The 15848-nt window shown below is 37.8% G+C and overlaps 1 protein-coding gene across 1 annotated transcript in view; it reads right to left on the bottom strand.

Annotated features, from left to right (window-relative positions):
- Positions 1–15848, bottom strand: part of Inpp4b (inositol polyphosphate-4-phosphatase type II B) — a 507192-nt gene that overhangs the window by 455546 nt on the left and 35798 nt on the right. The window contains exon 2 of the mRNA XM_004655836.3: positions 577–637. The gene's annotated coding sequence lies outside the window, so the exon portion shown is untranslated. The remainder of the gene's footprint in view (positions 1–576; positions 638–15848) is intronic.

Consider the following 15848-nt stretch of genomic DNA (forward strand, 5'->3'; position numbering starts at 1 on the left):
GGAACATGTTACCCCTGCATTGTTCCATTACAAAAATTCATTCCACATGTCACTTCATAATACATTGTGATAATTTGTGAATTTATGCATGCTTTTGTCTAGACCTGCCTTTCAGAACCCCTTGAGTTTGGTTTAAGCAACATATACACAATTCACTTCTCTTCAGGTCATGATTAATTCCTCTTCAGCATACACTCATACCTATCCAGGGAAACCAGTCTGGCACTATTGTAAAATAGCCCATTAAAAAGGATAATGTAGAGCTGGAGAGATGGATTAGTAAGGTAAGACACTTTCCTGCTAAGCCTAAGAAGCTGGGTTTGATTATCAGGTACCCATTTAATTAAGTCAGATGCATAAGGAGGTGCATGTGTCTGGAGTTTGTTTGCAGTGGCTGGAGGCCTTGGCATACCCATTCTCTCTCCCTCCCTTCCTCCCTCCTTCTCTCTCTCTCTCTCTTTCTCTCTCTCTCTCTCCCTCTCAAGTAAATGCATAAAAAGGGGGATAATGTGAGCTTGAATGAACTGTCAGTCTACATAGATATCACACGTTGATTACGGAGAATGACTCCAGTACCTGACTTAAGCTGTATTCTTCAACACCTCCGTTCCTTTATTGTTTCTCTGGCTTCAGGGTTCTGCAAAGGATGAAAGAACAAAGGGTTACAATTTGGCGTTCCACAGAAAACTTCTCTTACAGCAGCAACCCATAAGCGTACTATTTAATATGCTTCTAATGCCCACGATTACAAACTAGGGGCCTGATTGTCAAAGCATCCATAGAACACAGCTGTTTTGTATTTCTAATACCAATTAATCTTCCCCTTTCAGCTCACAGGGCTTCAGCACAAGAATGATAATTGACCCTTATTTCCTGCTCACATGTGCTAGGCACTGTTCTATGCCAGGCACTGTTCTCCACTGCATGGGTGAACTCATGTATTTTTTCATAACCCAAATCCAAGGGATCCCGAACTCAACGGGTCTGCATTACTTAAATCCTCTCTTTAGGTCTAGCCTTTACTGGCTGCTGGGAGATGACCTTTGTACACTTGAAAAGTGTTGGTATATGTGTGAGGCCTTAGTGAACATTGCACCAGGTGCCCAGGGAAGTTTATTCTAAAAAGATGACTTAGAGTCCACACCTGTTGTTGCTTGAGGGAAAAAGATGCTGGGTCTGGACAGCTAAGTTCAGTCATTTGTGGGTGTATACTCGTGACTAACCTTGAATAAACTTCTACAGACCAAAGTATGAGCGATCATCCCCAGTTTATCACATTGCACACATCTTGCATACTTTTTCTGACAGCCCTAAGCATTTTCCTATTCGACTCTCCCAGAAAGAGATACCTAGAAGTCAGCACTTGACTTTGCTTCATGTATCTTTTCTCTTCACTGACTTCCACCTATCTTTTCACTTCAATAAGACATAATTAAAAAAAAATAAGACATAATTATGATTATCCAGCTCTTTTGGGTCTTAGGAGTACTCCTAACAAGTCTTTACTTATGAGGATGGTCTTGGGGACACAACCACCCTCAAAGGAATTAAACACATAAGGAGGATCAGGAAGAAATGTCAGGTGTCTCAGTCAGTTTTACACAGCTACTTTAAGAATTTGAGTTTGGGCATTTTACCATTATGCTATGTTATTATATGTCATTCCATAAGTGGATTTAACGCCACCACCTGGATCTTTTCTTTATTTTGGGTGCAAGGAATAATAACTTCTGAATTCCATCTTTATTACCAGTTACAAAGATTTCATCCTATCTGTCAAAGAAGGACAAGAACAAGCAAGAACTAAGGATGGGAGTTTAATCTGCAACAATGCAAAAAAAAAAAAAAAAGACTCCCTGAATAAATTAATGAAAGAATTAAAAGACTCAAATGTAGTTACTTGTTCTTTAACCACCTAACTGTTTCACAGGCAAACTTCCCCCCACCATGACCATGATGCAGATGTAAGATTCTCTCCATCACATATCCATCTCTAGATTCTACAATACTCTCAAATGATATACATGGTCACTGGTTGTAGGACACCCTGTGGATGTTAAAACTTGCAGTCACTCAAGTCACTTGTATAGGATAGTCATGTTTGTATATAACCGAAGCACATCCTCCACATATGTTAAATTCTCTCTAGATTATTTATCAGACCTAACTCAATATAAGTGCTGTGTAATATACTATATTGTTTGTATGCTATAATGATAAATAATTATATCAATTATAAATAATATGCTATATTGTTTGTGGAATAATGACCAGAAAGCCTATGCTCAAAAGGGATGTAATTAAAAAAAAAATAGATTCAGCCAGGTGTGGTGGCACACACCTTTAATCCGAGTACTCGGGAGGCAGAGGTAGGAGGATCACTGTGAGTTCAAGGCCACCCTGAGTCTACATAGTGAATTCCAGGTCACCCTGGGCCAGAGTGAGACCCTACCTCTAAAAAGCAAAAAAAAAAAAAAAGATTCATTTTGTCAAACCCAAGAATGTGAAAAGCATTAATAGTAAGGGGATCTTAGACTAGACAGATTAGGTTGCAAAGAGCAAACTTGAAGTCGTAGCTGGCCTAATTTAATTTGGAGTTACAACATCCATATTTTTTTCACAACTTCTCATTTTTTGTACTGTGATGCATCCAGTGTGGCTCTAAAACTGGGTGTTTGAAATGTTTCATATTAAAAGAAAATGTGGGGTTATAGAGATGGCTCAGCAGTGAAGTGTGACCTCCTATGCAAGGATGAGGGTCTGAGGGCACTGGGAACACCAGTGTCAAAGTCTCTGGATTCCCATATGAACATCGGGGCATGCCAGCGCACTTCTGTCACCCCAGTCCTGCAGGGGAGCAGATACTCGAAAATTCTAAAATTCTCTGAGCCCCACAAGCTCTAGAAACAGTAAAGAAACTCCAGCTCAAAACAAGACCAGGCAGAAGAATGATAAAGCAAACAGCTGATATTCTGGCCCCACCAGAGGCCACTAACCCTCCCCATATCATATGGGGCATCCCACCATTCCATAGACCGCATATTTTGAAAAAAAGCAACTGAAAAACTAGTTGAATGAACTAAAGAGAACGCAGGCCATTGATTGCTAAACAGATGCAAAATAGAAAACTAATAGAACGCTTGAATTGAAATGCTTTTATGCCAGTGCTGTGCTGTTTTTCTCACTGGCTTTGGAATATAACTTTAGATGGGGTATGGCAATCCCTCCACAGATGTGCTTCTTTTGCTGAGGATATTTTTGGATATCTGAGGCCTCCTGACATCCCATATGTATTTTGAGATCATTTTTTTTTCTATGTCTGTGAAGAATGATACTGGAATTTTTATTGATATTGCATTAAATCTCTATATTGCTCTTGGTAGAATTGCCATTTTCACAATATTAATTCTACCCATCCAGCAGCATGGGAGGTCTTTCCATCTTCTCAAGACCTCCTCAATTTCTTTCTGGAGCTTTTCCTTTATGTTTTCATTATATAGGTCTTTCACATTCTTGGTTAGGGTCATTATAAAGTACTTCACTTTTTGTTACTATGGAAAATGGGACAGCCTCATTGATTTCTTTCTTTGTATATTTGCCCTTTGCGTAAAGAAAGACTACTGATTTTTTAAAATTTATTTGAGAGCGACAGACAGGGAAAGAGGCAGAAGGAGAGAGAGAGAGAGAGAGAGAGAGAGAGAGAGAATGGGCGTGCCAGGACTTCCAGCCACTGCAAAGGAACTCCAGAGGCATGCGCCCCCTTGTGCTAACGTGGGTCCTGGGGAATCGAGCCTCGAAACAGGGTCCTTAGGCTTCACAGGTGAGTGCTTAACCGCTAAGCCGTTTTCCCAGCCCAAGACTACTGATTTTTATGTGTTGCTTTGTATCCTGCCACTTGACAGAACGAATTAATCATCTTTAGTGACTTTAGGGTCACTCCTGCATAGGATCACATCATCTGCAAATAGGCATCACTTGACTTCTTCCTTTCCCATTTGTATCCCTTTTACCTCTTTCTTGGATATTTAGTCCAGCTCTACTAGATGTGTATTGAGCCCTAAGCTCTGGCTGTTAGTGCTTTCTCCCCCACCCCTCCATGGATTCTGGGATGAGCCAACTTTTTCCACCAGAAATCCATTCCAGAATGGAGCTTTCTTTGGCATATGTAAGTCCAAAATAAACCTTTCCTTCCCATAAAAAAAATTGTAGTCAGATGTCTGCTATATTTATTTTTATTTATTTATATTTTTACTCAGGTAACTTTGTGAGACACTTTGGTTTAGTTAGTCATGGTCATTATATGCCTAAGATAGTAGTGTTATTTTGACACTGGAAAATAAGTATAATTCCTTCCTTATCTTTTTCAAATATACCCAGAGTTTAGCCTTGTTTCCTCCCATACATGTCGCCCATGGCGGCATCCTGTCACTACCAGAACAAAGGGTATATGCCCTCTGGATATTTTAAGGTCTCATTACATGCAAAAATGTGATGAGTCTATGTTATAAAGATACTGTGGCTGCTCAGAAGTTAATGTATTTTCACATGTTCATAGTGTTAAAATAAGCCCTTGGCTGTTTTTTTTTTTTTTATGCTACTAAAAGAAAAGGGAAATTCTTCACATGGTGATTATTAAATACATCAGATAAAAACAGGGCAATTGTGCAAATCCAAAGGGCAAAGGTTTATGACGCAGAAAGATCAACTGTGTTATATGAGCCATATCCTTTGGGGATTGTTTTGTCCCCATTATGGTGTAATCCATCACTTGTTAGCTGCTATCATGCAGCAAAATCTTATGTTGACTCAAACCTACTGAAGAGCATGGACCCCTTAAATAAACACCACACAGAGTTAATGTAAGCCATGAGCCTCATTTAACACTCACCATCACCTTTTCAACACACTATCAAATTGAGCATTTTTGTTAATTAGGACATGAACTTTTTGTTTAAAACAAGTAAAGCAAAATTCTATAAATACCTTCTGGGTATGAGACTAAATTGAACATTACTGTTATCACTTAGAATGGAGTACAAATAAAATAAAAGAATTGGCCCTCTTTGGTCTTCCACCTTCTTTAATACAGATTAGTGAAAAACTTTGGTTCTAGTGCCCATGCCCTTCATGGTCCTAAAAGGGTGTTAGTTACATGCCAGCCTTCCTTTTGGCCCAGAGTCCTGGAATGGTGAGGGTACACCTAACATCACAGCAGACTGTCATGTTTCTCAAATGGTTCTGGATAAAAGGCTGCATATCACAGGCTTCACATTGACTGGAAACACCCATGTGACTCCATACAAAGACCTCAATCTGTTGAGAGGTTTGGGGATATTACAACAAAGGCTGGAGTTAAAAGATCGAGCAGAGACCATACTACAATGTGGAGGTCCTTGTGGGTTCTGAGATATCTGAGAATTTTTCCCTATAAGATCCAAAGTGAACTATCTGCCTCAAAAGTTATCTCTACATAGTTAATAGAAGCATTTATTATAACTTGGCTATTAAATAGATGTGCAAATTCAATTTCCAAAAGAGAATTTCTAAAATCTTACATTGTAGCCTAATTTCTGTCTTATGCTGTGAAAGTAAAGTGAAAATTCAGCTGACAGTGACATTATGCCCAGTCTTCATTTGTAGAGCAAAAAAACTACAAAATTTTACTACTAGAATCCATGAAATAATTCAAGCATATTTCCAGAATTCTAGATAAATTATCAACAATAAATTTTCTACGTAACAGCACTAAATAGAAAGGAAAAATTTAAAAAAATGCAAATTTCCCACAGTAGAAATAATCACCTGAATTACTATAGCAATAGAAACAAAATCAATAAAATGCTTATGAATAACTCCATAAAGAAAATTATTAAAAGCTGTAAAGAGAAATCAGGCCTTTAACACATACGTGAGTGGGAAACTCTTTACAGTAAAAATATCTATTCTTACAAAATTAATTTATATTTCAACACAATTCACGTAAAAATTCTAATGAGAATAATTTTAGAGACCATTAAAATTTTCTAAGTTCATGTGAAGAATGAGTTTTGGGTCATAAATAAAATTCTGTATATGAATACTAATAAGAGACTTTGCTCTTATGATAAAATATAATATTGTGACATAACATTTAACACAGTATAAATGCTCTAAAATTGATTAGTATGCTATAATAGTGGGAAATATAGGTATCTCAGAAACATTCTTTTTATGTATTCTTTCATTTAGCAAATATGTGATGCTGATCATGTGCTAAAGACTATGCCATTTATTTATTTTTTAGTATTATATTTATTTATTTGCAAGGAGAGAGAGAGAGAGAGAGAGAGAGAGAGAGAGAGAGAGAGGGAGAAAGGGAGAGAGAATAGGGTGCACCAGAGCCTAATGACCTCCAAATGCTTGTACCACTGTGTGCATCTGGCTTTATGTGGGTACTGGGGAATTGAACCTGGGTTCTTAGGCATTGCATGCAAGCACCTTAACTGCTGACCCATCTTTCCAACCCAACTATTCTGTTGAGTAAGGGACAATACCACCTCATCCCACCCCACTGAATTTGATGTCCACAAGATTAATAGGGACTTTTAATATTGTAGAAATTCATACAAATATGCAAAGGATTCCATAACACATATGGAAAGGAACCAAAATTTAGTGAATAATAAAAAGAGACCAATAAACGAATGAAACTAAAAGGAATTTTTTATGATTTGCTGTGATAATTGCCTAGATTCTGGAAATAAAATCAAATATGTCCTATTAGTAATCAATGCCAATTTCAAATGTATTATAAGAGTATATACAAATAAAATGCAAACTAAAATAGAGGTAAATGAAGTTTGTTGCTCAAATACAATTTTGGAGAGCACGAGTTTATTACTGACACCTTTAGTTGTCTACAAATAGTTGACAGGTTAGACTATGAAAGTTTGCCTAGACTAAGAAAACAAGGCAAGAATAGGTCTGGAGAGATGACTTAGTGATGACTTACCTGAAAAGCCTAAGGACCCCAGTTAGACTCCCCAGGACCCACATAAGCCAGATGCCCAAGGTGGTACTTATGTCTGGAGTTGGTTGCTAAAAGCCCTGAAGTGCACATTCTCTCTCTCTCTCTCCCCCTGTTTCTCTCTCTCTCAAGTAAATAAATACATTTTTTTTAAAAAAAGAAACCAATCACAAGTAAATTTAGAGTATTTGTTACAAATGCATAACACCAATACTGGTTTTACACAACACTAAATACGAAAGGAGAAGTAACCAGAAACAACTCCAACAATGAAAAGCAACAAATGATTTGTTGACCATCTGGAAATCTGCTGAACCTCATTAGTACTCAAGGAAATAGCCACTTAAACAATGAACAACATATTTCATCTAACGAACTTACAAAGAAAAATTATTCACACTTGAAGTTTTTTGATGTTGCTTTGAACACCACTTTTCCAAAACTATTCTCTATAATAACATTGAAATCTCCGTGCTGTTCCCCAGAACATGTACAGCATCCTCACCCCATCCGGTTAGTACAAGATGCTCTCTGCCAGACATTCATCATGGTCTCCTAGATACCACACCCAGCATTTGGGAGAATGTGATAAGTGTGCTGTTGAAGGACAAAAATATGGAAAAGTAAAGTTGTTTTCTTGTGATGATAGAAGCAAAAGTGTGATATTGGTTTCTCAGAAAATATGGTGCTTGTACCTTTTTCTTTAGCAAGTCTAAGTTTCTAATGTAACGAAGTTATGTAAGTACAGAAAAATAAAAGAAATTAACCCTTTGTGGTCGCTCACATCTTAAACCTAACGGTTGGATGGTAGCAGCAGGGGAGTTAGTTATAGTGAGTTCAGGACATGCATGGATGCGTAGTCATCCAGGCTAGCCTGGGTGACAGTGTGGGAATGTGAAATTGTTTCTTAAAACATCCCCCCCCCAAAAAAAAGAGGAGAAGGTATGCACAAATCATTTCTGCACTATGGTTTAAATAGGAAAATATAGAATTTGCCTAAATATTCAATGTAGAAACACTTGAAAAATTGTGAATATTAACTTGGTAGACTATTATGCACTAGGTAGTATTAACATTCCTTTTCTCTGTTATGATCACAGTTTACTGTAGCAGGTAAGCATCAGCATATATTCCCATCATGGCTCCTCTTTTTCCTTCCTCTACAAATTACTGAGTTTTCTCATCTGTAAAGTGAGAAAATGAAAACAATATTTTCTGTCCCAAAATGCTATTACCTTTGTGCATGTGTAAGTTTATGTATGTATGTTCATGTGACTATGGGTGTACATATGTGTGCATGTACATGTGTGTGACATGTGTCACAAGTATGTGGAGGCCAGAGGACAACCTCGGGTGTTTATCCTCATGTACTATCATTTTTGTTTTTTGTTTTTTTTTTAAAGTTGGATCTCACTCTAGCCCAGGCTGACCTGGAATTCACTATGTCATCTCAGTGGCCTTGAACTCACAGTGATCCTCCTACCATTGCCTCCCAAGTACTGGAATTAAAGGCGTGTACCACTATGACTGGCCTATCTGTCTTTATTTGAGGGTCTCTCTCTGGTCTGGAACCTGTCAACCAGGTTAGTGAACCCCAGGAATTCACCTATCCCCAATTTCTAAATTGTGAGATTACAAGAATTCATGATCATATCCAGAATTTTTTAAAAATAATTTTTAAAATTTTTAGTCATTTATTTGAGAGTGACAGACAGAGAGAGAAAGAGGCAGATAGAGAGAGACGCAGAATGGGCGTGACAGGGCTTCCAGCCACTGCAAACGACCTCCAGACGCGTGCGCCCCCTTGTGCATCTGGCTAACGTGGGCCCTGGGGAATTGAGCCTCGGACCGGGGTCCTTAGGCTTCACAGGCAAGCACTTAACTGCTAAGCCGTCTCTCCAGCCCACATCCAGAATTTTTGATAATGGTTCTGGGGATCAAATTCAGGTCCTCATGCTTTTAATGCAAGTACTTTGTTGATGAAGCTATCTCCCAAGTCTCCCAAATGCTGTTAACTTTGAATAATAAACAAAACAACTAAAATTTTAAAAGTATTAACAGGATATTTCATATAGTAAACATTTAGCAATTGCAGTGGCAACAAATGTGTGTATACCGCAAAATTTAGATAAACATCTGCTTGTTGAGGGTCGGAAACTCGTGGTAGCCTGCCTATACCAAACTATTGAAACATTGTACCTATATCTGGGAAATGTTCCATCTTTTACAGATCACCAAGGTCAGTACCAAAAATTCCTCTTTTTTTTTCATTTTTTTGCAGTTAGTATGCAAATTTGTGGCCTTGTTTCCTCTGATGTCATCATATAGAGTGTCAGCTCAGAAACATATGCCTCACAGAAGCCATCTGGATGTCTATTCTGGGAAGAGACACTCCTGCCAGGGCTCAGAGGCAACAGGGCAGAGGTTCAACCCCCAGGCCTGTGTCCACAGTGTAGGCGTAGGGCCAGCAAGCAGCCAGCGGGGCTTCCTGGAACAGGAATGTGTGTTTGGTGGAGGGTGGAGTTACAGAGAGGGAGTCCTCCAAGCTGAAGTTTCTGCTTTTAATATCAGTACATGATAGTAAAAGACCTCCTCCTGTAGTACACACACACACACACACACACACACACACACAATCAAGCTTTATGACTTTATTATGTGATGTAACAATTTTTTTTTTTAATTTATTTATTTGAGAGTGACAGACACAGAGAGAAAGACAGATAGAGGGAGAGAGAGAGAATGGGCGCGCCAGGGCCTCCAGCCTCTGCAAACGCACTCCAGATGCGTGCACCCCCTTGTGCATCTGGCTAATGTGGGACCTGGGGAACCGAGCCTTGAACCGGGATCCTTAGTCTTCACAGGCAAGCCCTTAACCGCTAAGCCATCTCTCCAGACCACAATTTTTTAATTAAAACTCTTTTTGATTTAGAATTATACTGTTTGAAGTAAGCCCAATGGACTAGCCCTTTTTTAGGAGAGAGAGAGGGAGAGAGAGAGAGAATTGGCTAATTAGGACCTCTAGTAATTGCAACTGAACTCCAGGCACGTGTGTCACTTTGTGTTTGTGTATGGTTTCTGTGGGATCTGGGGAGCTTGGACTGTACAGGCATGCTCCTTAACCACTAAGCAATCCTTTCCGCCCTAGATTTAAAATCAAAACATTTTCAGGGGTTCCAAAAAGCAGCAGGACACTTGACTATTCAAAATGTGTCTTCAGGGACTGGAGAGATGATTTTGTGGTTAAGGTATTTGCCTGTGAAGCCTAAGGACCCATGTTCTACTATCCAGATCCCACATTAGCCAGACACACAAAAATGAGGCAAGCACAAGGTTGCACATTCTTACTAGGTAGTGTAAGAATATGGAGTTTGATCACAGTGGCTGAGGCCCTGGCACTCCAATTCTCTATCTCTCCTCCTCCTCCTCTCTCTCTCTCTCTCTAAAAAAAGTGTCTTTAGATAAGTAAACCTGATGAATGTCTTCAAACTAATATGGTTTCCCTCTAAAGAACCTAGAGTATATTCTGTGCTTAAAGCTGAGATTAATAGGTATACAGAATACAAAATCATAGAGTTAGTACATTTACATATAAAAGTCTTAATAATTCTCAAATCCTTGGGAAAATATGTATGAGTTATTATGAGGAAAATTAAAGAGGTAAAAAGTTGCATTCCTAGTAGGTTATAAAAATTAGATAAAAAACAAATACATCTCTCAGAATGTCAGGCTAGAAAGGTCCTTCAAAGATCACTGTGGAGAAAATGTCAATGTGTCTAATCACTTGTCTGTCAAGCGAATCACCTTTACCCTGTGTGCAGACCAAATTGTCATCTACAGTGATGTGGAACAAAGTAAATCACTATGTCAAGAAGCAAATTAGATTGTTTATATCTTAATATTTTGACCGCTACAGAGTTCCTTTTCAGAAATTGTACTTACAATGATATTATCAATTAGGGTTTTTAATGTTTAGATTAGGCTGTATTTCTTTCTTTATTGTTTTGTATAACTTAGAGTTGAATTTAGTGACTCAATCAGGCTTGACCGATAAGATTCAACTCTCCTCTTGCATGGTAATATTTTTTAAATATTTTTTCTTATTTATTTCCAAGCAGAGAGATTGGAAAGAGTATGAATGGGAACACAAGGGCCTCCAGCCACTGCAAACAAACTCCAGATGCGTGTTCCACTATGTGCATCTGGCTTACATGGATATTGGGGAGTTGAACTTGGGTCATTAGGCTCTGCAGGCGAGAGCATCAACCCCTGAGCTATTACTCCAACCCTTCACTGTAATTTTTTAAAAAAAATTTTATTGACCTACTTATGTACTTAAGAGAGAGAGAGACAGAATGAGCACAACAGGGCTTCCAACCACTGCAAACAAACTCCAGATACATGTGCCGCCTTGTGCATCTGGCCTACGTGGGCCTTGGGGAATTGAACCTGGTTCCTTTGGCATTGCCGGCAAGCACCTCAACCACTAAGCCATCTCTCCAGCCCTGCACTGTAATTCTGGACACAGCTTTTGGTGTAAAACATTGCTAAGGCGGTCACATACATTGTCAGTTGGCATAGGATGAATAAGGACCTAAGTGTCTTTTCCAGGACTAGGCAAAGGTTTGGTGACATTAAATGCTGGTTCTCCTATGCTTGTCTTTCTCAGATATAAGAAACTTCTCTTTTTTTACACTTACAATATGTATAGGTTAGAGAAGTGTGGCAAAGTTTTCCTTTAAGCAAAATCAAAATAATTTTCTTCCCTCTGGATCAATCATACCTTAAAAAGCTGAATACTATTGTCAAATATTGTTTTTTAATGGTTTAATGCATTCACTTTTTTTCATTTAGAAGTATCTGTTCTTCATGAGCTGGGGTTTTGGCTCAGTGGCATGTCGGGGACACTACCTTGAATTCCAGCTCTGCCAAAAAATTGTTTCTATAACACTGATAAAAACTATATGTTCCTGAAATGTTCTCCCCTACCCCCAAACAGGTACATCTCCATGTTGTATCTTTATTCCCCAAACTTATATATATATATTTTTTCCCCAAACTTATATATTTATTCCAGTCCTTATAACTATGTAGCCTCCCCACCCCACAGCTCAAAAGACCATCACATTCTTGTCCCTTTTGCTTTGAGTCAGTCCCTGGTTTCTTGAGGTAAAGGCCTCTTAGAGTTTTTCCACTGGTGACCTTTCTCCCCTAAGCAATTTTTGTGCTTTTCTGGGTCTATAGGTATATATAATGGGTGTGAAAATAATTTACTGAAAATAAATTGTAAATTTATGTCAGAAAATCTTTGGTATACATGTAATTTTACTATTTATTTTTAAATATAGCAAGTTTAGATACTATGTGATAGATGGGCTTATTTTTATATAAAAAATAAAATCTTGGCTAAATATTTAATCCTGCATGTGACTGAGATGTGGAGTATGTTTTATGTTTTCAGAGTTGATTGATATTTTGAGTTTATAATCATCAATATTAAAAATTCATTTTGCATACATATGTAGTACAAATGAGTAGAAGTATATTTAGGTTATTATAGAAATTGCTGGAAATTCTGTCCCAATCCTAAGCTGAAATTCATTCAATTATATTTATGGAAGTCATTAAACAGCAGTTTTGTAGGATCTCATGTAGCAAGGCTGTCCTTAAATTTGCTATGTTGCCAAGGATGGCTTTTAACTCCTCATTCTCCTGTTTCTGCCTCCCCAGTGTGGAGAAAGTAGAGGTGTGAGCTGTCACAGATGGTTTTATGGTTATCCTGGAGACTTGAACCAAAGGCTTTATACATGCCAGGCAAGCAATTGAATCCTATTCCCAACCCACTCAAATATCAATTTTTAAAATCGAGCATCTTAACACAATGCAATCTGAAGACATACTTATTTGATCCTTACGTGAGTGGTAACAGAAGAGCATTAAAAGTTTAACCTATTATATTTCCATAATAAAACAACTTTGTATGTATAGCAAAACACTTCAATTCACACCATAAAGTCATCTCAAATCTGAGCCAAGGAATCTCAGACAGTGTTCATTGACAGCATGTGTAGTGTAAAGTGAATGTTATGTGTTCAGAAGTGAGGCTGCACTGAACTTGTGAGATTCAACCCAGGCAAGTGCTTGGATTCATTACTCACCGGGCTTTTAATTCATTTTTGGTCATTGCACCTTCAGGACTCACACACTCAGTTAGGTATCCCCATATGGAATTGTAATCCACAGTTTAAGAAGCTGGACTCAAGGTTCCTTGCTGCTGCAAAGCACACATGGTAACTGAATTGGCAAACCAGAGCCAAGGTTTCTTCTGTCTTTTTTATTCCACTCCAGCAGAAGCAAACAAACTTTCTCTGGACCATTCTTTAAAAATAAAGTTGGAACCCAGTACAAAATATAGATGGCATTTGTATTTCAGAAAGGAAAATGTTCTTAAATCTACTGTTTTTCTTGAAATAAATAGCCAGAATCAAAAGGCAAAGTCTTCATAAAATGGAGCAGGTAACAATAATCATACCAAGTCCTGGTTCTGTTGTTCAGCACTATGCCATAAAATGCAGATCTGTAAATTGTCATAGGGATAATTAAGATGCTTAAAGTTTGATAATTTGATTTATAATAAAATGTTAGATCCCTTAAGACATTAGATATGTGAAATAAAATTCAATGGACTGTAGACTGATGGTGAATACCATTTTATTTTTATCTATGATTTCCTTTTAACCAGTGAGCAGGGAAAGTGTTAAGTGAAATTACAGTGAAAAGTCATTATTACTGTCATTATTTTTCCTCTGATTGTCATTCCAGAAATGTGACTATTGCAACCCAACAAATCTATTCATTCCACACTTACAAATATGTTTCCCACATGATAAAAAGTACAGAAAAAATATAAACATCAATTGGAGCAAGACATATAGCCCTCTTATTAGCCAGAAACCTTTTCCCCCAATTCAGTCATTAAAAAGCATTATTTCCTTCTTATATAACATATGGTAGTATGTATTTTTGATAATAGATAATGAAGACATATAATATATTAACTCATAAGTCTAATTTGGCCTTTAAAAAGGGAGGAAGAAAATGGGGAGGTAGTTCTGATTTATGAACTACTTAGAATGACAGAGGTCCCAACATAGCACAATCAGTTTACATAGTAACCATCATATGAACAGCCAGCAGACAGAAGAGAGGACACAAAGTGAGTGTTTAAAGGTCCAGAGCTGGAAGTGTGATACAATTCAGCTGGAGGGCAAGGCTCATCTGAGAACCTATACTCTATACCTTGGAAGGGGAACACAGCTCTCTGGTGATGTGATACAGTAAAGATATTATGAAACTGAACTGGTACAAGGCAGGCAGCACCCACTATAACCATCCCAAATGTTAGACCGCACAGTAAAATTGCATGAAGTGAATGGTTAGTACAAATTAAGGCTTGGTTAAAGTGGCATGTGAGATCACTGAGGAAAGAGGACCATCAGAAGAATGTGTGAGCAGAGCAAGCATCTCAGGGAGGAAAGAGGACAAGGATCCAGCAAAGATTTTTTATTTGTAAGGGTGTTGTTTGCGTAGATAGATGACAGACAACAAAACAATCCTGAAGCACATCCAGGATGTTACCTAATCTTCCCCTTTCCACAATTCTTCACTTGTTCTCTACACAAAGTTGACCATGTCTGATGACCTTGAACATTTCCTCTGTGGAGGCGGATAGCTTCATCAGGTTGCTATCTGCTGGAGCCTAGCCTCCCAGCAAAAGTCCTTCACACACCTCTGCAAAAATGTTCTACTCTACTTCATGTAGAATCATATTATATATGACATGGTTGTTAATGCTCATTTTATTGGCATATAAATTTACATTTTTGATACTTCACACTATATATCCTGGTATATATGAGGGAATTAAAATGTTTATTTAGTGCATAGGTGAACTGTGCTACAGACTTATACAAATTAGTGTTATTTAAACATGGAATACTATGATGAGTTGGGGAATACAGATTCAGTATAATTTGGACCCATATCCTATATTTCTAAATCACTCCCAGATGGTTTGATTCATTGGCTTTGGTAAAAACAAATAGATGAGTAATTCCACCAAATCTGAGCTAAAATATTACAGGCTAAAATCCAGGTCAGTTGTTTTAATTCCCCAAACATAAGCTGATAAGCATATGATTAACACTGGAATGTTTAGGTAGGACTGTGATCTATTTCCCAGAACAAGTAGATACAACTCACTAAGAAAGGCACATTTGCCTGGCGTGGTAGTGCCAGCATTTGGGTGGCTGCAGTAGGAGGATCACCAAAGGCCATTCTGAGACTACCTAGGGAATTCCAGGTCATCCTAGGCTAAAGCAAGACCCTACCATGAAAAACAAACAAAAGGACAAAAGAAAGAAAGAAGGAAAGAAAGACACACCTATTCTATTTTGTGTGTCCTAGTATATGGAAAGTTGTAGAAAAGACAACTGTGCATGGAACATAATATATTATTCCTCATAATAACATTGGTCTTAATATTCACATGTCAGTGAAGAATCAATGGAAATAAAAATTAGAGCAAGAAACATACAGCAATATGCAGATATTAGTAGAGAAAAAAATTAAATCAAAATAGAAAAATCCCATAGTCTATGTGTATCTGCTTGCCTATGAAATAAGCCCAGGAAAAATGTACATTGAGGATTAAAATTAATACCATGACTAACAAAGGCCAACAAAAATGTTGTTATAAGGGAAAACGTCTTTCTTTTTCTTTTTATTCTTTTGTTTTTTTTCTTTTTCTACTTAAAGTTCAACTAGCTATATCAGTTGTGGG

This window comes from Jaculus jaculus, chromosome 12 (assembly GCF_020740685.1).
Source record: "Jaculus jaculus isolate mJacJac1 chromosome 12, mJacJac1.mat.Y.cur, whole genome shotgun sequence".
Classification (NCBI taxonomy): domain Eukaryota; kingdom Metazoa; phylum Chordata; class Mammalia; order Rodentia; family Dipodidae; genus Jaculus; species Jaculus jaculus.